The 27,342-nt window shown below is 43.1% G+C and overlaps 1 protein-coding gene across 1 annotated transcript in view; it reads left to right on the top strand.

The window, feature by feature from the left end:
* LOC122788286 (sodium channel protein type 4 subunit alpha-like) overlaps positions 1-27,342 on the top strand; it is a 1,768,016-nt gene that overhangs the window by 1,110,404 nt on the left and 630,270 nt on the right. The gene's annotated exons all lie outside the window — the stretch shown is intronic.

Raw genomic sequence — 27,342 nt, forward strand, 5'->3', positions numbered from 1 at the left:
AATGAGACTTGATCCAGCCTGGAATCGTTTTGTTGAGGTGGGAATATCAGTCAGCAGTACCATGAGACAACTATATGAAAATAGTTGTCACCAGTTGCCCTTTTTTCTTACCTTCAAAAGAAATGAATAGCTAATCAGAAGTCCTGAAATATTTTGCTCTGTCAAGATAGCACCTGAGTTGTCTGAGGACATCCACATTATGCAATATCCTTTCAACCTCCTTTTTAGGTTCTGGAAAGAAGACAGGGAAATGTATAGGGTGACTTAAGATAAACTTGGATACCACTTTAGGCATAAATGAAGGATTAGGCCTTAATGAAATCCTATCTTGTTGGAAAATGAAATAAGGTTGGCCCACCATAAGACTTTGCAACTCAGATATTCTTCTTGCAGCAGTCAGAGTGATAAGCAAGACTGTTTACCATGTCAAATACCTCAAGTCAGCATGATGAGCTGGATTGGAAAGCAAGTAACAAACGTAAGGTAGAACCAGAGAAACACTAGCCCTAAATGGCTGCTAGTTGTTTTAGTGGCATCAACTGGAAAACATTTTCAGTTACTAATAGATGATGTTTGTAGCAGAATTTGTTGCCTCCTTTTGTACCTGCTGCACAGCCCCATAAAAAGGTACCCCACAAGTATTGAGATGCTATCACCCAGGCAACCAGTAACAGCTGTCATAGCCAGGATGTATGGAACCCCCCCAGGCAATCAGTACCAGTTATCATAGCCAGGATGTATGGAATACCCCCCAGGCAATCAGTACCAGTTATCATAGCCAAGATGTATGGAACACCCCCCCCCCCAGGCAATCAGTACCAGTTATCATAGCCAGGATGTATGGAACACCCCCAGGCAATCAGTAGCAGTTGTCATAGCCAGGATGTATGGAACACCCCCAGGCAATCAGTAACAGTTGTCATAGCCAGGATGAATGGTACACCCCCGGCAATCAGTACCAGTTATCATAGCCAGGATGTATGGAACACACCCCCGGCAATCAGTAACAGTTGTCATAGCCAGGATGTATGGAACACCCCCAGGCAATCAGTAACAGCTGTCATAGCCAGGATGTATGGAACCCCCCCGGCAATCAGTACCAGTTATCATAGCCAGAATGTATGGAACACCCCCCAGGCAACCAGTAACAGCTGTCATAGCCAGGATGTATGGAACAACCCCCCCGGCAATCAGTACCAGTTATCATAGCCAGGATGTATGGAACATCCCCCAGGCAATCAGTACCAGTTGTCATAGCCAAGATGTATGGAACCCCCCCGGCAATCAGTAACAGCTGTCATAGCCAGGATGTATGGAACACCCCCCCCCCCAGGCAATCGGTAACAGTTGTCATAGCCAGGATGTATGGAACACCCCCAGGTAATCAGTAACAGCTGTCATAGCCAGGATGTATGGAACCCCCCCAGGCAATCAGTTCCAGTTATCATAGCCAGGATGTATGGAACCCCCCCCGGCAATCAGTACCAGTTATCATAGCCAGGATGTATGGAACCCCCCCGGCAATCAGTACCAGTTATCATAACCAGGATGTATGGAACCCCCCCCGGCAATCAGTACCAGTTATCATAGCCAGGATGTATGGAACCCCCCCGGCAATCGGTAACAGCTGTCATAGCCAGGATGTATGGAACACCCCCCCCTAGGCAATCAGTAACAGCTGTCATAGCCAGGATGAATGGAACCCCCCCGGCAATCAGTAACAGTTATCATAGCCAGGATGTATGGAACACCCCCCAGGCAATCAGTAACAGCTGTCATAGCCAGGATGGATGGAACCCCCCCGGCAATCAGTACCAGTTATCATAGCCAGCATGTATGGAACCCCCCCGGCAATCAGTAACAGTTGTCATAGCCAAGATGTATGGAACACCCCCCAGGCAACCAGTAACAGCTGTCATAGCCAGGATGTATGGAACCCCCCCGGCAATCAGTACCAGCTGTCATAGCCAGGATGTATGGAACCCCCCCGGCAATCAGTACCAGTTATCATAGCCAGGATGTATGGAACACCCCCAGGCAATCAGTAGCAGTTGTCATAGCCAGGATGTATGGAACACCCCCAGGCAATCAGTAACAGTTGTCATAGCCAGGATGAATGGAACACCCCCCAGGCAATCAGTACCAGTTATCATAGCCAGGATGTATGGAACCCCCCCAGGCAATCAGTACCAGTTATCATAGCCAGGATGTATGGAACACCCCCCCGGCAATCAGTAACAGCTGTCATAGCCAGGATGTATGGAACCCCCCCAGGCAATCAGTAACAGCTGTCATAGCCAGGATGTATGGAACACCTCCCCGGCAATCAGTAACAGCTGTCATAGCCAGGATGTATGGAACCCCCCCAGGCAATCAGTACCAGTTATCATAGCCAGAATGTATGGAACACCCCCCAGGCAATCAGTAACAGTTGTCATAGCCAGGATGTATGGAACCCCCCCAGGCAATCAGTAACAGCTGTCATAGCCAGGATGTATGGAACACCCCCCCCCCGGCAATCAGTACCAGTTATCATAGCCAGGATGTATGGAACATCCCCCAGGCAATCAGTACCAGTTGTCATAGCCAGGATGTATGGAACCCCCCTGGCAATCAGTAACAGCTGTCATAGCCAGGATGTATGGAACACCCCCCCCCCAGGCAATCGGTAACAGTTGTCATAGCCAGGATGTATGGAACACCCCCAGGTAATCAGTAACAGCTGTCATAGCCAGGATGTATGGAACCCCCCCAGGCAATCAGTACCAGTTATCATAGCCAGGATGTATGGAACCCCCCCGGCAATCAGTACCAGTTATCATAGCCAGGATGTATGGAACCCCCCCGGCAATCAGTACCAGTTATCATAGCCAGGATGTATGGAACCCCCCCGGCAATCAGTACCAGTTATCATAGCCAGGATGTATGGAACCCCCCCGGCAATCAGTAACAGCTGTCATAGCCAGGATGTATGGAACACCCCCAGGCAATCAGTAACAGCTGTCATAGCCAGGATGAATGGAACCCCCCCGGCAATCAGTAACAGTTATCATAGCCAGGATGTATGGAACACCCCCCCAGGCAATCAGTAACAGCTGTCATAGCCAGGATGGCTGGAACCCCCCCGGCAATCAGTACCAGTTATCATAGCCAGCATGTATGGAACCCCCCCGGCAATCAGTAACAGTTGTCATAGCCAAGATGTATGGAACACCCCCCAGGCAACCAGTAACAGCTGTCATAGCCAGGATGTATGGAACCCCCCCGGCAATCAGTACCAGCTGTCATAGCCAGGATGTATGGAACCCCCCCGGCAATCAGTACCAGTTATCATAGCCAGGATGTATGGAACACCCCCAGGCAATCAGTAGCAGTTGTCATAGCCAGGATGTATGGAACACCCCCAGGCAATCAGTAACAGTTGTCATAGCCAGGATGAATGGAACACCCCCCAGGCAATCAGTACCAGTTATCATAGCCAGGATGTATGGAACCCCCCCAGGCAATCAGTACCAGTTATCATAGCCAGGATGTATGGAACACCCCCCCGGCAATCAGTAACAGCTGTCATAGCCAGGATGTATGGAACACCCCCAGGCAATCAGTAACAGCTGTCATAGCCAGGATGTATGGAACACCCCCCCGGCAATCAGTAACAGCTGTCATAGCCAGGATGTATGGAACCCCCCCAGGCAATCAGTACCAGTTATCATAGCCAGGATGTATGGAACACCCCCCCCGGCAACCAGTAACAGTTGTCATAGCCAGGACATATGGAACACCCCCCATGCAATCAGTAACAGCTGTCATAGCCAGGATGTATGGAACACCCCCAGGCAATCAGTAACAGTTGTCATAGCCAGGATGAATGGAACACCCCCCAGGCAATCAGTACCAGTTATCATAGCCAGGATGTATGGAACCCCCCAGGCAATCAGTACCAGTTATCATAGCCAGGATGTATGGAACACCCCCCCGGCAATCAGTAACAGCTGTCATAGCCAGGATGTATGGAACCCCCCCAGGCAATCAGTAACAGCTGTCATAGCCAGGATGTATGGAACACCCCCCCGGCAATCAGTAACAGCTGTCATAGCCAGGATGTATGGAACCCCCAGGCAATCAGTACCAGTTATCATAGCCAGGATGTATGGAACACCCCCCCCGGCAACCAGTAACAGTTGTCATAGCCAGGACATATGGAACACTCCCCATGCAATCAGTAACAGTTGTCATAGCCAGGATGTATGGAACACCCCCCCCGGCAACCAGTAACAGTTGTCATAGCCAGGACATATGGAACACTCCCCATGCAATCAGTAACAGTTGTCATAGCCAGGATGTATGGAACCCCCCCAGGCAATCAGTAACAGCTGTCATAGCCAGGATGTATGGAACACCCCCAGGCAATCAGTAACAGCTGTCATAGCCAGGATGTATGGAACACCCCCCAGGCAATCAGTAACAGCTGTCATAGCCAGGATGTATGGAACACCCCCAGGCAATCAGTAACAGTTATCATAGCCAGGATGTATGGAACACCCCCCCGGCAACCAGTAACAGTTGTCATAGCCAGGACATATGGAACACTCCCCATGCAATCAGTAACAGTTGTCATAGCCAGGATGTATGGAACACCCCCCAGGCAATCAGTAACAGTTGTCATAGCCAGGATGTATGGAACCCCCCCAGGCAATCAGTAACAGCTGTCATAGCCAGGATGTATGGAACCCCCCCAGGCAATCAGTACCAGTTATCATAGCCAGGATGTATGGAACACCCCCCCCGGCAACCAGTAACAGTTGTCATAGCCAGGACATATGGAACACTCCCCATGCAATCAGTAACAGTTGTCATAGCCAGGATGTATGGAACACCCCCCAGGCAATCAGTAACAGTTGTCATAGCCAGGATGAATGGTACAACCCCCAGGCAATCAGTAACAGTTGTCATAGCCAGGATGTATGGAACCCCCCCAGGCAATCAGTAACAGCTGTCATAGCCAGGATGTATGGAACACCCCCCAGGCAATCAGTAACAGCTGTCATAGCCAGGATGTATGGAACACCCCCCAGGCAATCAGTAACAGTTGTCATAGCCAGGATGTATGGAACCCCCCCAGGCAATCAGTAACAGCTGTCATAGCCAGGATGTATGGAACACCCCCAGGCAATCAGTAACAGTTATCATAGCCAGGATGTATGGAACACCCCCCCGGCAACCAGTAACAGTTGTCATAGCCAGGATGTATGGAACCCCCCCAGGCAATCAGTACCAGTTATCATAGCCAGGATCGATGGAACACCCCCCAGGCAATCAGTAACAGCTGTCATAGCCAGGATGTATGGAACACCCCCAGGCAATCAGTAACAGTTATCATAGCCAGGATGGATGGAACACCCCCCAGGCAATCAGTAACAGTTGTCATAGCCAGGATGTATGGAACCCCCCCCAGGCAATCAGTACCAGTTATCATAGCCAGGATGTATGGAACACCCCCCAGGCAATCAGTACCAGTTATCATAGCCAGGATGTATGGAACACCCCCCCAGGCAATCAGTACCAGTTATCATAGCCAGGATGTATGGAACCCCCCAAGGCAATCAGTAACAGTTGCCATAGCCAGGATGTATGGAACCCCCCCGGCAATCAGTACCAGTTATCATAGCCAGGATGTATGGAACCCCCCCAGGCAATCAGTAACAGTTATCATAGCCAGGATGTATGGAACCCCCCCAGGCAATCAGTAACAGTTGTCATAGCCAGGATGAATGGTACACCCCCCAGGCAATCAGTAACAGTTGCCATAGCCAGGATGTATGGAATACCCCCCCCCCCGGCAACCAGTAGCAGTTGTCATAGCCAGGATGGATGGAACACCCCCAGGCAATCAGTACCAGTTGTCATAGCCAGGATGTATGGAACACCCCCCCGGCAACCAGTAGCAGTTGTCATAGCCAGGATGGATGGAACACCCCCAGGCAATCAGTACCAGTTGTCATAGCCAGGATGGATGGAACACCCCCCCAGGCAATCAGTAACAGTTGTCATAGCCAGGATGTATGGAGCACCCCCCAGGCAATCAGTAACAGTTGTCATAGCCAAGATGTATGGAACAACCCCCCCCCAGGCAATCAATAACAGTTGTCATAGCCAGGATGTATGGAACACCCCCCAGGCAATCAGTAACAGTTGTAATAGCCAGGATGTATGGAACACCCCCCCAGGCAATCAGTACCAGTTGTCATAGCCAGGATGTATGGAACACCCCCCTCCCATGCAATGAGTACCAGTTGTCATAGCCAGGATGTATGGAACACCTCCCAGGCAATCAGCAACAGTTGTCATAGCCAGGATGTATGGAACACCCCCAGGCAATCAGTAACAGTTGTCATAGCCAGGATGTATGGAACACCCCCCCAGGCAATCAGTAACTGTGGTCACAGCCAGGATGTATGAAACACCCCCCAGGCAATCAGTAACAGTTGTCATAACCAAGATGCATGAAACACCTCCCAAGTAATCAGTAACAGTTGTCATAGCCAGGATGCATGAAACACCCCCCAGGCAATCAGTACCAGTTGTCATAGCCAGGATGTATGGAACACCCTCCCCTAGGCAATCAGCAACAGTTGTCATAGCCAGGATTTATGGAACACCCCCCAGACAATCAGTACCAGTTATCATAGCCAGGATGTATGGAATACCCCCCCAGGCAATCAGTAACAGTTGTCATAGCCAGGATGAATGGAACACCCCCCAGGCAATCAGTAACAATTGTCATAGCAAGGATGTATGGAAAACCCACCAGGCAGTCAGTAACAGTTGTCATAGCCAGGATCTATGAAACCCCCCCAGGCAATCAGTAACTGTTGTCATAGCCAGAATGCATGGAACACCTTTGTCTTATGTGGGTAGATCCAGCCTGTAAGGATCTTGTGTTAATTTCCCCTGGCCATGTTAAAAAGAAGAAAGAATCACTGTTACCTGGGCCAGAAGAAAGTTACCACAAAGATCTTTGGAGAGTCCTCCTGCATTTTCAGAATGACCCTGAATAATATTGGAAAGTTTGGAAAAACATACAGGAAAATTCATATTCATGTAAAAGAAAAATAATCTGTCTTCCAGGCCTTCAAGGGAAGGGAATGGGAACAAAATTTCACCCTCTGATAGTTGAGAGAGCAGGCAAAAACATTTGTTTCTAACCTTATGTAAGATGCCTTTAGAGAGAGATTGTGTTGAAAGCTATATCCGAGGCTACCACGTCTGGTCTGCATGGGGGGGGGGGGGGTAAGAATTGGTTCTCCCTTGCACAGTAGTGATATGGTACATCAATAAGCAGCCAGTAAGTACCTGAAAAGCTTCCTGAAACCAAAAAGGAATGAGAAAGTTGAGAACCTTTAAGAGTGTCAATATCTCTTTCATATTCTGTGATTAGGTCAGTCTTTTCTGTTCCAAAGACCTTGCACTTTTAACTCCATATACATGATTCTCCAAGTAAAGTCTGAGGTGCTGGTAGTGACTGACTGTGCTGGAGCTGGTAGAGAAGATGCGCAAGACCTCAGTTCTGAAAATTATGGAGTCTCCAGCAAAAAAAATCTCCCTATTCACAAAGCCCAAATTCAGGAAACAAGTCGGGAGATGCATATGTTGGGACCATACAGATCACATGTAATCATCCATTTTTATCATTTGGAGTGTAGTAGAAGGTTTCATGAACATCAAAGATGCCATAAGAACCAGCAGGTACAGATGCAGACCTACTTTTTCCCCGAGAAAGAAAATCTCTTTGAATTGAGGTGTTACAGAGTCACCCAGGAAAACCATTCTGTGAGAATTTATCAGGCATGCCATCTGTATATTCCACTGGAATCCCAGTCTGTGCAGGACACCCTTTACCCAAATGAGAGATTCCCAACATCTTGAAAAAATACTCTGCAAAGAAAGGAAAATTACTTAACTATGGACAAATATGAGCACATTGCAGTCTGTAATAGGCTATTACAGGAACTAGACACTTTGTAAATACCCTTAAAATGGTGACTGGACCAAATGGTAAGGCAGGAAAATTAATAATGAGATCCATATACAGGAAGCATCTAGAAAGTTTTGAAATGTGGATCTAGGAATGTGATGATGTGAATATTTTAAATCTTAGGTTACCAAAAAATTCAAATGTAAGATGAGGGATGACAAAATGAGATGGGATAGCATTTAGAACTTGATATAAGAAACATTTTTAAATAAACTCCTTCTAAAAGTAGAGGATGGAGAATTTCTACCACCCTCTGAGAGAGAGAATGTTGAATGAAAGGAGGGAGACAATAGTTAAGTCTGGTGAGTGGGGAGAATCACTTAAAGAAAGGAGGGAAGAGACTCCCACTGCCAAAAGTAACCTAGATGGATTTAGAGTTTGCCAGAATAGTGCAATTGTTTAAGAACTTGCCATACCAATACAGGTGTTAAGCATCACTGTTGCATTATTCCAGACATTTGGGATTATCTTACCAAATAACCTTGATGCCCAGCTAGAGTATCAAAGGTAAAATATTTCCTTAGAGCCATACATTCGATGTATGACCTAAGTCCATAGGCATAAAGGGACATAAGCAGATGTATTAGTGTAAATCCTCAGATTGTCTCCAAGCCAACAAGCCAACAGAAGCCTAAGAAGAAATAAGCAGGTCAGCTAAGAGTGGAAAAGCAAGCCGGATAAGCTTCCCCTTCAGTCCATGAGGTACAAACATTTTAAATGCGAGCTCGGGGAAGGTAAGGTGAGAAGGAATACCGCAACAGTGATCAGTAAGACATCTACTGTTATGATAATTTCTTACACAACTGCACTATGTTCTTCCTTAGATCACTGTTGCAGTATTCCAAACTGCTGGGTGATTCCCAAAGGTTATTATGAGAGAAAGGTGGTAGGATACAGTATAGGAGAACTGCCAAGTAGACCAAATAGGGCTGACCTGACAAAGGCACTTCTGGATCTAGAACAGGCATCCACGCAGTAATATTTGTAAAGGTGTGCACTGAAGACCAATTTTCTGCTTCAAGAATGGTCCTAAAATCCATGCCAAGGCAATGGATTTGGGGATCCATTTAGCAACAGTTTGTTTAGAAACTGGGTTCCCTAGTTCTGAATCCCGGAATGCAACACGTAGTTGGTCATATTTGCAGATCTCTTTTGTCCTAAGTAAAGTCTGAGTAGCCTGTGGACATTGAGGCAATAAAGGATGCTTACCCTCTGTTTTGTGGGTTAGGGAGAAAGGTAGGTAGGTTAATAGCCTGATTAAGGAACAGTTGTTTCACCACTTTAAGCATGAATGAGGGAATGGAAATTAATTACACTCTAACCTTGTAAAAAAATTTGAAAGGAGAGATAGCCATAAGGGCCTGCAGCTCTGAGAGTCTTGCGGCAGAAATGAGGAATACCATCATTAGAGGGAAACAGCAGCTGCTGGATAGATACAGTAAGTTTTTCCTGCACAAAACTGAGGTCCCAAACAAGAGTAATAAGTTTCCTAGGTGGTTTCAGGTGGAGTACACCTCTAAGGAATGAGAGATCCAGAGTTAGACAAGCAGATATAGCTGAAATATGTGGCTTAATAGATCAGTATGTTGGACCAGATTTCAGTAACACAGATAGGAGAGGAACAGTGGGAAGTTAGCTTGAATGGGTTCCTGTTTCTAGTCAGACACCATATTGAAAATCGTTTCATTTGGTTATATAAGATTTTCTGCTGGAAGATTTCCTTGCATCCTGGAGAACCTTCAGCATGTCTTAAGAGAACTGGTGTCTAAAAGGGATCAGAATCCTATCATCCGTATCATAAGATTGAGGGATGGCAGGTGGAGATGCAAAAGCAAGGCTTTCTGCTGTGTGAACAAGTCCAATATGGAGTGAATTTTCTAATGATGGCTCTTGATTAAATGGAAGAGAAGGGGAAACCAATGTTGCCTTGACCAAAATGGAGTCACTAATAGGATCTTTGGGCATTCCTTTTGTATCTTTAGTAAAACCTCAGGAAGAAGGGGAAGTGGAGGGATGGTATAAAGATACTTCCTCTCCCAATGAAAGGACAATGCATCCACTTTCAAGGCTTGATGACAGTAAGTCCTAATACAGAAAAGTGGACATTGTTTGTTGTTGATGGAGGCAAAGAGATTCCTATAAAGGAATGTAAATTGCTAGGAGAGAGAAAAAAAGATTTGCTTTTGTGGTCTGCTCCCAAGGTAAAAGAGCCAGTCAGCACAGTTGTTTAAATCTGGTTCCTCCCTGCTTGTTTATGTACCACATAATTGTAGTGTTGTCTGTGAACACTCTTAAAGGACCTGATTTCCAATGGTGGCTGAAGACCTGCAGTGATGTTTTCATTTCCTTCAGACTGATGTGTTCTGGTCTTATATATTTTGGCCAATGTCATAGATTCATAGATGGATAGATTGTTACTAGGTTAAACATCTTGGGGGTCTTTCTAAGACTGGCCATGTTTTTCAGAAAGAATAATGACATTCTGTATCAAAGTAGGACATTGGGGACAGGGTTTATAAGATACCAATGTCCAGAAGACACGTATGCTAGGTCTGGTGTAAATTTCCTATTCCCCATTCACTGGTTAAGGTTGTGCTTAAAATGAGTAACGGACAAACTCAGCTTCACATGGATGGGAAGCCTGTTCCATAGGAGAGGAAGTCTCTGGGACACACATCTGTCTCTCCAGCATCTTCTGTTTAAGTCACAGATGAAATTCAGGTCCATGGACTGTGTATTTCTGGCAATGATTGACTTATGAATATGTAGGAGATTTATATGTGTGGGATTTGCAGATGCCTTGTAAGCCAGGGATAGATCACCCCTCAGCAATCTAAAGGAGACTGAGTAGAGGGAAAGGGCTTTAAGGCAGTCTGCACATGGCAGATTTGTTACACCATCTATTCTTTTTGTAAAGGACCTCTGAAGTCACTTTATTTGCTGCATATGCTTGGTCAGGTACATACTGAAGGGAACATTGTACTTTATGATTGTTCTGATGAGGGCAGAATTCAGTGGGATAATGCTCTGTTTAGATCTAGATGTCATGCCTTTACTTATAGGCTGTGCAACATAAAAAAAGTTTCCTCAGCACTGTGGTCACATGGTGGTCAAAGATAAGGATACTGTCTACATTTGTACCCAGATTCCTGACCACTGAGTTGACATTTAGGGGTGCATTATCAACACAGAAATTAGCTGGGATGGTTGACTTCCCAAAGGGTACAATTATGCATTTCTTAGCACTGAATTTAAGACCATGGCTTTGGCACCATTTGTTAGTCAGAGATGGGCCTTCTTGAAGACTGCTAGTGCCTGCAGGGGAGTCTATGATAACCCCCAGCTTGCAATCGTCACAAACATTTGCTTCCACTTCAGAGAATTAGATGCCAAAAAGAATCAGGCCCAGTACTGAGCCCTGTGGGACTTTCACCTGTGACTGGACTCTTGGTGGAGGTGGCATCACCTATTTTGACCTTCTGTGTCCTATCAGTGAACCGTGTCCTAGCTATCCAGCAGGTCATAAAAGAGTTTATACCTAATTTAGTGAATCTGTTTATAATGCCTGTGTATGGTATTGTAAAATAAATTCCCTTGGCTAGGTTGAGGTAAGTTGTATGCACAGTCTTGCCCTCTTCCATTTCTTTGGTGATCCTCTCAAAGTAGTCCAACAGATGTAATGAGCATAACCTTCCTTTAACAAATTCGTACTGTGATGGGTCCAGCATTTGCAGGTTACCTATGTTCTCATGTATCATGTCTGTTTGCAGGTTACCTATGTTCTCATGTATCATGTCTGTTTGCAGGTTACCTATGTTCTCATGTATCATGTCTGTTTGCAGGTTACCTATGTTCTCATGTATCATGTCTGTTTGCAGGTTACCTATGTTCTCATCATGTCTCTTTGCAGGTTACCTATGTTCTCATTTATCATGTCTGTTTGCAGGTTACCTATGTTCTCATGTATCATGTCTGTTTGCAGGTTACCTATGTTCTCATCATGTCTCTTTGCAGGTTACCTATGTTCTCATTTATCATGTCTGTTTGCAGGTTACCTATGTTCTCATTTATCATGTCTGTTTGCAGGTTACCTATGTTCTCATGTATCATGTCTGTTTGCAGGTTACCTATGTTCTCATGTATCATGTCTGTTTGCAGGTTACCTATGTTCTCATCATGTCTCTTTGCAGGTTACCTATGTTCTCATGTATCATGTCTGTTTGCAGGTTACCTATGTTCTCATGTATCATGTCTGTTTGCAGGTTACCTATGTTCTCATTTATCATGTCTGTTTGCAGGTTACCTATGTTCTCATTTATCATGTCTGTTTGCAGGTTACCTATGTTCTCATGTATCATGTCTGTTTGCAGGTTACCTATGTTCTCATGTATCATGTGTGTTTGCAGGTTACCTATGTTCTCATTTATCGTGTCTGTTTGCAGGTTACCTATGTTCTCATTTATCATGTGTGTTTGCAGGTTACCTATGTTCTCATGTGTTGTGTCTGTTTGCAGGTTACCTATGTTCTCATCTTGTCTGTTTGCAGGTTACCTATGTTCTCATGTATCATGTCTGTTTGCAGGTTACCTATGTTCTCATGTATCATGTCTGTTGGCAGGTTACGTATGTTCTCATGTATCATGTCTGTTTGCAGGTTACCTATGTTTTCATGTATCATGTCTGTTTGCAGGTTACCTATGTTCTCATGTATCATGTCTGTTTGCAGGTTACCTATGTTCTCATCTTGTCTGTTTGCAGGTTACCTATGTTCTCATGTATCATGTCTGTTTGCAGGTTACCTATGTTCTCATGTATCATGTCTGTTGGCAGGTTACGTATGTTCTCATGTATCATGTCTGTTTGCAGGTTACCTATGTTCTCATGTATCATGTCTGTTTGCAGGTTACCTATGTTTTCATGTATCATGTCTGTTTGCAGGTTACCTATGTTCTCATGTATCATGTCTGTTTGCAGGTTACCTATGTTCTCATCTTGTCTGTTTGCAGGTTACCTATGTTCTCATTTATCATGTCTGTTTGCAGGTTACCTATGTTCTCATGTATCATGTCTGTTTGCAGGTTACCTATGTTCTCATGTATCATGTGTGTTTGCAGGTTACCTATGTTCTCATGCATCATGTCTGTTTGCAGGTTACCTATGTTCTCATGTATCATGTCTGTTTGCAGGTTACCTATGTTTTCATTTATCATGTCTGTTTGCAGGTTACCTATGTTCTCATGTATCATGTCTGTTTGCAGGTTACCTATGTTCTCATGTATCATATCTGTTTGCAGGTTACCTATGTTTTCATTTATCATGTCTGTTTGCAGGTTACCTATATTCTCATGTATCATGTCTGTTTGCAGGTTACCTATGTTCTCATTTATCATGTCTGTTTGCAGGTTACCTATGTTCTCATGTGTTGTGTCTGTTTGCAGGTTACCTATGTTCTCATCTTGTCTGTTTGCAGGTTACCTATGTTCTCATGTATCACGTCTGTTTGTAGGTTACCTATGTTCTCATGTATCATGTCTGTTTGCAGGTTACCTATGTTCTCATGTATCATGTGTGTTTGCAGGTTACCTATGTTCTCATGTATCATGTCTGTTTGCAGGTTACCTATGTTCTCATTTATCATGTCTGTTTGCAGGTCACCTATGTTCTCATTTATCATGTCTGTTTGCAGGTCACCTATGTTCTCATTTATCATGTCTGTTTGCAGGTTTCTTATGTCCTCATTTATCATGTTCCTTCATGTTCACATTGTATATTCAGTCTTCCCATGTGTTGTTTGATGCACCTGTGTGCAGATTTTGCTTTGGAGTCTATAATTTGAATGGTAGGCCTGGAGTGAGCTTCATTTGCACTATTCACCAAACGATCTCCTTCTTTAAGCAAGGTAGTAGTGGAAGGTGTGCATCAAGTGGAAGTGAATGTTGGGACCAGGTGCACTTTCTGCACCACTGAATCCTCCACATAGGTTCATGGGTGTATACTAGTTTAATGACTACTGGGGCCCTTATAAGCCTAGCCGTGCAACCCAAATGTGTGCCATAAGTTATATGTTTTATACATTTATATAGGAGTGATTGTTGGTTACAACATGATTTACTGACTGCCTCTGCTCATCGGAGATGTGGCTGCCAGACTGGGGTGAATTTTCGATTTCCCATCCAATGGTCCAAGTTATGTTTAAATAAGGTTAGGGAGAGACTTTGTTTCACATGGATGGGGAGCCTTTTCCAGAGAAAAGAAAATTTCTGAGATACATATCTGTTTCTCCAACACATACTATTTATGTCGCAAGCAATATTTAGGTCTTTAGATCAAGTAGCTCTGATGCTGCTTTGTGTATGTGCAAAAGGTTCATCAGAGCAGTGTGCAGGGATGCCTTGCATGCCAGGCATATATTATGTGCAATCTGGCAAAGGGAACCATGGATATAGACAGTGTCATGAGTTCCAGACCTCTGAGGAATTCCTTTGCCATACAAGACTCGAGGGAAAGAGAGAGAAAGTAATTAGATACACTTTCCACTTTGTCAGGTGGTAAGAAAGCCTGCATAAGTTTGTGTTTGGCTTGCATCCCAAGAAAACAATGTCTTTTGTTGGGGTCATTGTGGACTTCATGAGGCAGATCATGAATCCCGAGCCCTGGAGAAGTGTCAGGAGTATCTGCTGAGATGGTGCCTGCATTAACAGGTCATTGAAGTAGGGGAATATCTATATTCCTTGTCCTGCACAAGGCTATGATGGGGATGAGGCATTTTGTGAAGACTTTTAGTGATGAAGAATTCCCAAAGAGCAAAGCAGAGAATTGAAAACAAGATGAGCCAGCAGAAACCTCAAGAATTTCCTGTACGCAGAGTGGATAAGAATGTGAAGCCAGGCATCAACTTTAGGTCAAAGGACACAAAGAAGACCTGAGTTAACAGAGTCTGCAGGGATAACATTTTGAAGGAAGGGACCTGTAGAAAAACATTGAGAATGGAGAGACCCAGAATTGATCTCCGGTCTCCTTCTTTTTTTGGTACAAGGAATAGTCTGGAGTATAACTTTTCCTATGAATTGTGAGAGAAATAGGTTTATTGTATCCTGTTGAATTAGAGTTTAGATGATGGGATACAGCAGCTGAATCAGCTGTGAGGAGGCAGAGGGATGCTTGCAAATGGAAGGAACCCTTTCCAGGTCATTCTGCACTCATGCTAAATGATGGAGAAAACCCATTTGTCTGTTGTGATGAGTAAACAGCTTTTTAGGGATGAGGACAACCTTTTAGAGAGAGCCAGGGAAGGACCAAGGGCTGGGGGATGGAGAAGAAGGTACTCATGCCGACTTGTCTGGGTAGATAGGCCTCCTAGATATAAAGTGCCTCTCAGGTTTTCCTTGAAATCTCTTCCTGGATAATTTCTGAACCTTATGTGAATTTGAGCAAAAAAGTGATGTAGATAGGATAGTTCCTTTGGTATCTGGGAATCAAAGTAACAATGATCTGTCTACAGTCTTTCATGATCTTGCTCTTTTCCTGAAGTTGCTTAAAAAGACTAGCAGCTTCTGAACCAACAATGGATCAATGTTTAAAGGAGAATCTTGTTTTAATATCCTCTGGAAGGGGCTAAGAATGTAACCATGCAAGCCACTGTTGCAGCTGCCTAGAAGACATTTCTACTGCATCACAGCTACACTTAATGCTGTGCCTGACCACTGTGGAAGCGTCAGCCACCATGCATAAGGCCTGTTGCTTACTACCTGATTCTTCAGGTGCGGACAATACTTTGTTCATGTTAGTCAAGATGAATAATAAGTATTTCATCATCTAGGTCTGGTAGTTAAGGGTTTTAAAGGCCAAAGTGGAAGATTTGTAAACTTTTAGAACCAGCCTATCCATTGCCCTGCTGTCTCTATCAGAAGGGAGAGCATTGGCATTAGGTACCAACTTGGAAGGCTTGTCTGTAGACAAGGAAAAGAAGAATGGGAATGTCACAGGACTTTTGTACAGGAATTTTAATTACTCTGGGAAGTATCTCTCATTGTACAGATTTTTGCAGAATGTCTACACTTTTCCCCATATTTTTGTTCTGTTCCTCATAAAAATGTGTGAGTTTCAGGCAACTTTCTTAAGTTTATAAGAACAATATTTAAACTCTGTCCCTATCTTGGGCCTTTGTCTCCCCATTATTTTAGATGTTGTCCACATTTCTTGCGCTAAGAGGTTGAGAGGTATGCTTAGGGACCTTGTAAAATCCATCAGGCCTTTTAGGTGCAGGAGGCTAGGAGTCTGGAGTTCTGTAAATGGATGTAAAGGAATCCAGGAAGGCCTCTAGAACAGGTGGTACATGAGCAGGAGGAGGAATGGCCACCTCCACAAGACTATAGTAACTTTGCTGAATATCAGAACTTTCTCTACCTTTCCATTCAGAATGTTACATTGTACTGATTACAGTTTCCCCAAATGAAGCTTCCTCCACTTGGGAATCAGGGATAATGTTATTCTCATCATGCGAGCCCACTTGATCAGGAGCATGGATCTGTGATGACTATGCCAAGGAGTGCTCATCAGAATCTAAGTCATCCTCTGCCTCTTCAGAAGCAGTTTCTAAAGGCCTCTTTTGAGGAGTGATAGGAGAGGCTGACCTCAGGGTAGGCCCTCTAAAGGAGGGAGTTCTGAGTATTATAATTGTTTTAAATATGCCCTGAGAGAAGTCCATCCACTCTTTTTCCTGGGATGTCTGGGGGAGAAGAAATATTTTTAGTTTTCTGTTTCTTTTTCTTTTGTGAGATGCCTCCTTTTACTAACTAGGAAGGTTCTGACCCCTGACTAGCGTTACCAGATACCTGCAAACCCAAAGCAGGACACCAAAGGTCATAAAGGAGGACAAAGCCATGATAAAGGAGGACAAAAGAGAACACTTCCTGTTCTGCTCACGAAAGACAGTGTAGTACTGCTACAAATAATTCCTTACTGACACAAGGGGCACCTGGACTACTGTACAATAACATTTAATGTGTAATTACATTAGTAGTGGTACGACAAATAATTCCTTACTGCCATGGGGGCACCTGGACTGCTGTACAATAACATTTAATGTGTAATTACATTAGTAGTGGTGCTACAAATAATTCCTTACTGACACAGGGGGCACCTGGACTGCTGTACAATAACATTTAATGTGTAATTACATTAGTAGTGGTGCTACAAATAATTCCTTACTGACACAGGGGGGACCTGGACTGCTGAACAATAACATTTAATGTGTAATTACATTAGTAGTGATGCTACAAATAATTCCTTACTGACACAGGGGGCACCTGGACTGCTGTACAATAACATTTAATGTGTAATTACATTAGTAGTGGTGCTACAAATAATTCCTTACTGACACAGGGGGCACCTGGACTGCTGTACAATAACATTTAATGTGTAATTACATTAGTAGTGGTACGACAAATAATTCCTTACTGACATGGGGGCACCTGGACTGCTGTACAATAACATTTAATGTGTAATTACATTAGTAGTGGTGCTACAAATAATTCCTTACTGACACAGGGGGCACCTGGACTGCTGTACAATAACATTTCAATGTGTAATTACATTAAGCTGGTAGTTTGCTTCAAGAACAAAATAACCAGTGTATTACTTAACAGGTTGATGGAGTAAATAACCAATTCACCACTGAATAGTTTCATGGAAAATATAACAAATCCACCACTGAACAGGTTCAGATCTTTAAAATACTCAAGAGTTAAGGCATATTGCTTTCTTCTTCATGTAATGGTACTGCTAGAAGTTTACTGCTCATAAATACAGAAGCTTAATACAAGAGTAACAATCAAATCCCCAACACTGTACAAGTTCAAATATTTTAGTCTTTCATGATAATTTAAATTTTCACATCCATGGATGTGCTTGGTATATTTCTGCTGTAGTCTTTCCAGTTTACTCATGCGTGTTTTCTTGTAAGGTTTCCATTTTTAAGGATAGGTTGACCAGTCTATCTTTGTACCAGAGAAACAGGATGTGTGGTGCAGGTTTCACCATTCTTAACCTGGAAACAGATGTACAGATTTGGGCCTACAGCACTGAAGTACAGCAGAGCAGATTAGTGTCTGCATCTAAAGAGACCCTCAGATTTGTAGTAATTGTGTGAAGAAGAAATATGGGCCTCAAAACTGTCCCTTATCTCGTTGTTTTTTTATTATTGTCTTTTGAGGTAGAGGTTCAGAGGGATTTCTGGCAGATGTTACTACTCCAAAGGTAGAGACAGTACTGAAGTAAGCACCCCTCCCCATATTAGAACCCCTTGGCAAGATCGGTTGACCTATGACATACAGATTGGCTTTTTAGGTCATCAAAATAGGCCCTAAATTGGTTATGACATGGGTATGAAAATTCAAGGAGGGAAAGTCATACCTATTTGATATTATTAGTATGATATATAATATATTCAGAAGTGGATAATCTGGCACACAGATTATTTACTCCTATTTAATGTAGCAGTATAATGTTGTGATGTAGTCTGAAGAAGGATTTTGAGTACTGAATAGTTTTGCTGATATATGGGGGGAGCCGTTATATATTTCTTTTGCCTTTTTTGTATCATATTTTCCTTTCTGCCTCCAACTTTTTCAGGCCTTGAGTGCAAGTTTGTGGCATCACTAGATTTCTGGCATGTTTTTGACTGCCCATACTACTCTGTTATAGTTATTCATGTGGATTAAGAGCATTTTGACCTTCATGATGGTCTTTTTCAAATTCCTATTTGGGGGTTATTCTGTCTGAGTTCAGTTAGAATGACTGGATTTTTATTTCAAACATGTATGCTAAAAATTAAAGCAAAAATGTCCAGCAAGCCCCTGCTTTTTCTTCATTGATCTGTTGTTATGACATCTTAATGGCTAAGTATTTACCACTCTGGCTTCTCAAGCTTCATAAATTAAGGACCATTGGATGTCTGGCTACATGGGTGATTTATCAATCTTGGCTACCTGTAGAGGAGGGATGTTTTCAGGACTGCAAGAACTGTTCTGTATTACTGGGGCTCTTAGTTTAATTGCTATTGCAAGTAAGTTACAGCATCTTTGCATGATTTCAGATATTTATTCCCTGCAAGAGATCTTTTTCACAAACATCAGAGTTTTATGAGTGGGATTTGGGTAACAGGGTAATACCCTTGCTAATAGGGATAAGGCTTTTTGTAAGGGTTGGACAGAGCTGTTGTAAAAGGGGAAGCTTCAAATATTTTGAAAAAAGGTGTTCATAATACAGACATTCATTTTTATTTTATTTTCTGTCTTGGGAAAGCCATCTCATTGCCATCAGAGAGGTAATTCTTAATGTTATTCATGGCCTTTAGGATATTTTGAGGCAATCACCTTAGTTTAATAACTAGAAACACAATTTACCTCCAAATATATATATATATATATATATATATATATATATATATATATATATATATATATATATGGATCTAGGACTATTGAATGAAAGTGCAATAGTCCAAATCCACAATAACCGAACGCACTTTAACGAAAGCACTTTCAGCGAAAAAGGGCAAGCCCCCCATGCACCCCCCATGTGGCTGTGCCCCCCACAATCCCCCTACTTTTATATTCTCACTCCGAGGTCACACTACAGTGAGGAAAAGGGAATTCTCCCTTAACCGCACCGTAATGTGACTGGCACAACCAGCATACATGACCAAAAGTGCTGCTTCGGTGAACAGCACTTTCGGTTATGTATGGTCAGTGATTTTTGCTTCGACAGAAAGTGCCGTCGGAGATCTGTACAGATCCTATATATATATATATATATATATATATATATATATATATATATATATATAGCGTACGAAGATGGCAAACATATTCATTTTTTCCAGTATTATATCTGTAAATGGTGTTTATGCTCATTTTACTGTGAAACTTCTTTGGGCCATTCAGATTTGTATTTTTTTTACCAATATTTTTGAGCATCCTGTGAAGGGGAGGTGTACAGAAAAGTAGGAGCAGATCAACACAACCATTTCTGCTTAAATGTAGCCATGTTCCTGTTTTGGCAGCTGCAGATAAGTATCATGACACAGCACAGATCTTGGTCAGAGGTACACTGTTCTGTATAGACAGCATGACACAAAATAAGTCCCTGGGAAAGTTTGGAGACAGCTTGCCTTAATTCACAAAAATAGGGCTACAGAATAAATACACACAAGCTACATGCAGGGCATTTGTGGCTTTTGTCCCACTTAAAATTGTTTAAGGGAAAAAATAACAAATAATTACTGGAATGGTTCTTCACTCTCACCATTGCTTCAGACACAGACAGTAGGACATTTTGCACTGCAATGAATTAGTGCATGCCAGGGATTGTGGTAGAGTTATCCTGACATTCAGAGGCCTGGGGGGTGCCTTTTCCATTTGGCTGTGCTCTAGTACATGCAGTCTTTGAAACCTGCGAGCATGGTCAAATGTGTACAATGGGGCAATGAAAATCTTGCTGTGTACACCAGAGGATATATAAAAAAAAAACATCAATGGCCTTTAAAGCATTAGTATCTAGACACACCTTATTTTTGAAGTGGTCCCAGTGACACCATAAACTAGACCCAGCCATGTTACTTTCCCACCAGTACAAGTACCACTGATTCCTTATTAAGTCATGGATACTCTCACTTTTAAACAAACATAGGTTCATTCTGGCCTTCCTCTGGATGACTGGCCGCCTATCCACTTTTTGAAGGACATACCCACCATGCTATGATCACACAATACACTCCCCTCAGTGATGGACTGTATGATTAGCATGACAATGTGGTGACTAACCAGAAAAAAAAATCAAGTCTACTGGCTGAACCCACGTTTGGTGTAAAATAAGTATATTCCCTGTCCTCCAAAGTGTGCGCTCCTCCAGAAATCTACCAAATATAGAGTTATCATTAATTCTTTGATAAATTCTGTATGTTTATACAGCTTAGTTTGTTCATTGGAATATTATCATTGGCATAGTCTAATAGTACATTGAAATCTCCACCTATAATCACTGTACATCAGTTCCCCCATGTCCGAAAGTGCATCATAAAAGGACAAAAAAAAGGAGTAGCATCTGAGTGATTATGTCAACAAAGTTCCACAGCAGCCATGCCCCAGGAGTGGATCGTATCTTTAAAATTTACCATCATCCCTTTTTGCAGTGTTTCTTTTCAATCATACATAGCCAATGCCAAATGTACACATCCGTCTAGCAGCAGAACCCAAGTAAGTCCCCTCATACCATCCCTTCTAATGTGCAAATCTCTTCCTTGTCCTTGCCATCATGCAGGATAATTTCATCTCCTAAATCAACACCGCATCTCCCTTCAACAAAAATAATTGCTTCATCATGTAATGTAACTTGTTTTAACTTCAGAATTCAAACCATGTTCATTTTGCATTCCATGTAACACATTTTACACTCTTCAAACTAGTGGTCATGGCTGACTCTCCCCCTGCCATGAAAAAAATAAAGTATCTGGTTGGCCCTGCCAGGAAAAAAAAAGTACTTACCTTGAACACTAATACAATGGTCGAGTCAATCCCTGTTTCTCCTCTTTCTCACTCTCTCCCTGGCAACTAAAGCACGGGAAGACAATGCTAGAGTAACAGGACTAATCAGCAGCCATGTCACATATACAGATTACATGACAGACTGCTGACTTCGCACTCCCATCAGGTAAGGTTCCTGTTTCTTGCGGTAAAACCGTAATGACTTCTGGCCATCTGCATAGATAAAAACAAGACTGACATGACCAAGCAGGATTGGGAAAAGGTAAATTTAAAATTTAATAGTTTTTGTCCTTTTCATTATCTTAAATTAACAACCCATTCATGAATTAGTATATGTATATATGTATTTATGTGTAATTTAATACAGATACAATTTTATACACATAAAAGTCAGAGTAAGAATAGCGTAAATCAAGGTTTTTATAATAGGAAAGTAATTTTAAGAGTTAATTTAGATGTAATTAATGTTGTCATGTGATTTAATTGAATTGCTTTTAAATGGTTAAGGAATGTATCGTAGTGTATCTGAGGAAGTCTGGAAATTCTGCCAGACGAAAAGCGCTTCATACTATACAGTTGTATCCAGTGTTTGTTTTCATTTTATTAAACCTATTTTGGTATATTTGTTATGTGCCGTGAGTTTCCTGAAGCCTATTTCTTGTTTGCTTAGTCATCTACATAGATGCCTTTGGTCTTCTCAATCCAAACTGTTTTTAAAAGAGACCAGAGAGGGAAAAAATATATTTTTGAAAGCTGGACATTTTTGCCTTTTTAGGCAATGCCTGCCAGATGGAGGACACAACACTGAAGAGGAGGACATGTCCTCCTTTTGCCATATGTCTGGTAACCCTACCTCTAATGCACGTCAGTGACAGATCCTGGAATTTTCTCTCTAATGAGAACCTGTGGTATGGCCTTCAGTCGTTTTGAAATAATAATATGGGGTTCCTGCTTCGCACCTTCTCATTGTAATCAGTAACTACAGTTACTTCAGAAATGTGAAACTCGAGCACCATACTGGCCTCTGGTAGGGTCATGGTATTGGCAGTCTGAGTTGTTGTCAGGCATACCCTGGGTCCTGAGGCCTCAGCTGGTATATCCACATCTGACTGAATAGTCTACCTGCTTTTTAAAGACAGCAGGCTGGTTGTCAGGAAAATTTCAGGCTCTAACAAAAAAAATAAAAAAATCCTCCAAAGAAGACAGAACAAGCGGAATAGGAGTAGGTTCTGGAAATTCTAGTTGTAACATCATTATACTTCCTGAGAGACTAGGAAAGATCACTGGTTTCTCACTGAAACTATTGATTCTTTCTGAAAATAGTTTCACTGAAAGAGAATCCTTTAAAAATGCTGGCCAAGCAGCACTCTCCTCCACCAAACTATGTTCATAGGTTCATAGGTAGGTACTATGCTATCGGCCCTAGGGCCTATACAAGCCTAGCCAAAAAGGTACCCTGGCTTTCGCCACCCAAGAAAATTATTTTCCTGTGCCCCTGTCAAGCAGAGCCACAGAGGTGATCCCCAGGGTGAATTTCCTATTTCCCATCCACTCATCAAGACTTTTCTTGAAGAGTGCTAATGAGGAGCTTTGTTTGATATAGATAAGTAGTTTGTTCCAGAGTATGGGAAGTCTCTGGGACAGGAATGTATCCCTCCAACATGTTCTGTTTATTGTGGTGACAAGGTTTAGGTCCCTTGACCGTGTAGCTCGGAGGGATTGGGATTTCTTTAAGTGGAGCATGCCCAGTAGCTTGGGGTTTGACATAGCTTTGTATGTTAGGCAGAGATCGCCTCTGATTAGACGATATGCGACGGAGTAAAGCTGGAGTTTTTTGAGACGGTCTGCGTAGAGCATCTGTTTGAGGCCGGTAATCCTCTTTGTGAGGTATTTCTGCAACCTTTCTAAATGTTGTAGATGTCTTGTGAGGTACATACCAAAAGGGGTGCTGTACTCTATAATGGGTCTAATGAGTGACGAGTAGAGGGGAACAATGACCTCTTTTTTCCTGGATGAGAAACTTTGTGTGATGAGGTGTGCCACGTAGAAGAATTTCCTGACTACTGTGGTGATGCGATTATCAAAGGAGAGACTACTGTCCACCTGTGTCCCAAGGTTTCTTATCACACTTTCGGTGTTAAGTAGACACCACCTATGTGGTAGCTCATGGGTACAGAGTTTTTACCAAAGGGGATGACAATACACTTTTTGGCATTGAGCTTGAGGCCATGCCTTTAACACCAGGCATCTGTCTCAGTAAGGCCCTTTTGTAGGATGTCCACATCATTAGGAGTTTCAATTATGGCTCCTAGTTTGCAGTCATCTGCGAACTTCATTAGCCAAAGACCTTCTGTGTTAGCCTGTACTTCAGAAAAGTAGATACCAAACAGGAGAGGACCCAGGAATGAACCCTGTGGTACTCCACTTGTCACTGGTCTGAAGTTGGATTTGGAGTCTGCTACTTTCACAGTGCAAGTTCTGTCAGTAAGCCAGTTGGCAACCCATCTTGTGACATAGGGATTTATACCTAGCTTAGTGAGTTTATCTATAATTCCAGAGTGGGAGATAGTGTCAAAAGCCTTGGCAAGATCTAGATAGGCTGTGTGAACCACCTTACCCTCGTCTACGGCTTTGGTGACTGCTTCAAAGAAGTCAATCAGGTTTAGGAGACATGATCTGCCTTTTACAAACCCGAACTGGGTGGGGTCCAGAGTTCGGAGATTACCAATGTCTTTGTTTATATGTTCCATGGCCTTGCAGACCAGGCTCGTTAGGCTAATGGGGTGGTAGTTCCCGGGGTCCATGGTGGCTCCCCATTTGTGGAGTGGGATAACCGTCGATGTGCGCCATTCAGTGGGCACAAAGCCTGAGGTGAGGCTATGATTGCACATGGTGCTTAGGTGGGGTGCCAGTTCATTCTGTAGTTCATGTAGAAAGTAGCCTGGGATGTTGTCAGGTCCCATGGATGCTGTACATCCAAAAAGAGGGATGGTGGGTGGATACTGCCAGGAAGGCAGTGTGTTCTATGAATATCTACTGATACAGGTAAGTCAAACTTACACAACTGTATTATGTTCAACAAACACACTGCCTTACTGGCATTTGGGTAGATCCCCAAAGCTTACCCAGCATGAGAAGATGTAGGAAAATGGTCAAGGAGCACCTGGAGATGGTCCTATTGATGCTGCTCTGGATCTAAAAAAGGCATCCAGCTTGTTGTAGTGCTTCATAAAGGTATGGACAGAGGACCAGGTCTCTACCTTTAGAATACTTCTAGAGATAACTCCTTCCTGATATGCCACCAAAGAGGCAAAGGCCGTGGTGAAATGTGCTTTTATTTTGCCTGGATTCACCTTGCCACGGTGAGTGTAACAAAACACAATACCAGATGACAAACAATGTTCAATGGTTTGATTAGAGACAGGTTGACCCTTTTTGCCCCTGTATAGGAAATAAAAAACCTTTCAGCCTTCATGAAGGGTTTTGTTCGGACAAGGTAATACTTAAGCTGCCGGTGCACATCAGAGGTATGAAATATCCTTTCTCCCTTATACTGACATTCTAGGAAGAACACACAGAGGTTGACTGGCTGATTGAGAGTAAGTTCTGAGACTACTTTTGTTATGGAAGAAGGGCTAGTGCATAACACAACCCTATCCTTGTTGAAAATCAAGTAAGGTTGGCACACCATGGCAGCTTGCAGCTCAGAGACTCACCTTGCTTATGTCACAGCAGTAAGCAAAGCAGTTTTCCAAGTTAAAAAGCTTCAGATCAGCCTGAGTGGCAGGTTCAGAAGATGGTAAGGTCATTTTTTTCTGAAACATAGTTGAGATTATAAGAAGGAGGAATTTGCTTGTGGGGGGGGGGGTCACATAAGCAATACTTCTTTCATGAACTGTTTTACCAAAATAAATGAAGAGGGGGATCCACTGGCAAACAAATAGAAATGGCTACTAAATGAACCTTCATGGATGTATACAATAAGCCATCCTGAAATATCTCACAGAAATATATCAAGACCAGAGGGATATTGACCTCCAGGGACCCTCTGTTTCGACTTGGGTACCACCTAGAAAACCTCATCCATTAATAAACATAATACATTTTTAAAGGGAGAACCAAGATTGCCGGAGCCAGTAGGTGGTCACCACAATGACCTTTGGCATGTCCCTCTGAATCTTCAGTGGTATCTTATAAATCAGTGGAAATGGTGGAAATGCGTACAAGGGGTTCCTATTCCATGATCAAAAGATCACAATGTTGAACACTCATAAGAGCGAAAGTGCTGCATATCAAAACTATTATTGTGGGGGGCTGAGCCCCCCACCGCTAAATATATATACCAACTCCGAGATCGCAATACAGTGAGGAAAGGGCAAATATTCCAATCTTCACTGTACTGCGATCCCACAATATGAACTTCGATATGTGGCATTTTTGCTCTTCTGAGCGTTCAAAATTGTGATCTTTCAATCATGTAATAGGAACCCCATACAATAACATTTCTGTCCAAGAGAAAGAGATCCCTCTCCTCCTACCACCAAACACTAATACATGTGAGAGATGCAATTATACAGTCAAACTGGAGGCTAAGCTCTCTCAACCCAAGACTGGACCAGACAGTCAAGAGGAGAAGGGAATTACTTGCATCACACCACCAGTCTCACATAGACCTATGAAACCAGCACTGGCAAAAAACACACATAAATATATGAAAACATACTCGGAGGCTCTAAATAAAACTCAGCAAAAGCAACATAGACCTCCAAAGCAGACATCCAAGCAACCTCACCCCCCCCCCCAACACAATCCATTAAACACATACTTCACAAAACCAGTGTGCCATGCAATCACAGCCCTTAAGGCAAAATAACATACCCAACACACTAGTAATAGGTGACTCTGTAGTCAGGCACACTGATGTCCCACTCAATAGGCTGAATAAGGAGAAGGTTACTGTTAGCTGCCTGTCAGGTGCCAGGATCCACCACATAACACAAGCACTCAGGTCACTCCAGAACAAGTACAAATATGACTCTGTCATTGTCCATGTTGGTGTGAATGACCTAAGCCGTATCTCCCTGGACTACATGAAAAGAGACATGGAAGAGCTCTCTGATCACATAGCCCAGGCCGGTATGACCCTGAGTAGCATCCTGCCCTCACCAAGAATGATAGTACGGTATAAAGAAAAAATTATCAATTTCAACAATTGGCTAAGCTTCTGGTGTAATTCAAAGGGGATCCAGTGTCTTTCAGCCTGGGATGACATGCTTGACAAGCCACGCTGCTTCGCTAGAGATGGCTTGCACCTGTCACCCTTAGGCTTTCAAATACTGGCCAAGACTCTTGCCAGCCCCATAATTCCTTTTTTAGGCAAGGCTCAAAAGACAAACCCACCACCGTAAATAGCACTAGTAACAAAAAACTGAGGGTAATGCTATTCAATGCCAGAAGTCTAAACCTCAAAACACACGCACTCGAGGCACTCCTCAGAATGGAGAAAGTTGATATATGTGCAGTAACAAAAATCTGGTTTAAGGCTCCAGAGAGCACCCCAGCACTACCAGGCTACAACTCATACCATACAATTTGGCCACAAAACCCAGACCGAAATACAAAAGGCGGGGGCATATCCATATTCATCAAGGATACCCTCACCTCCAGGTTAGTGGCACAGCATGATGCTTCAGAGGTCATCCACGTGCAACTAACAATGGGCAGAACTGCAATTCAAATTGTAGCTTGCTACAGATCACCCAC

The sequence above is a fragment of the Protopterus annectens genome, chromosome 13.part0 (assembly GCF_019279795.1).
Source record: "Protopterus annectens isolate FY-2018-M chromosome 13.part0, PAN1.0, whole genome shotgun sequence".
NCBI classification, from domain to species: domain Eukaryota; kingdom Metazoa; phylum Chordata; order Ceratodontiformes; family Protopteridae; genus Protopterus; species Protopterus annectens.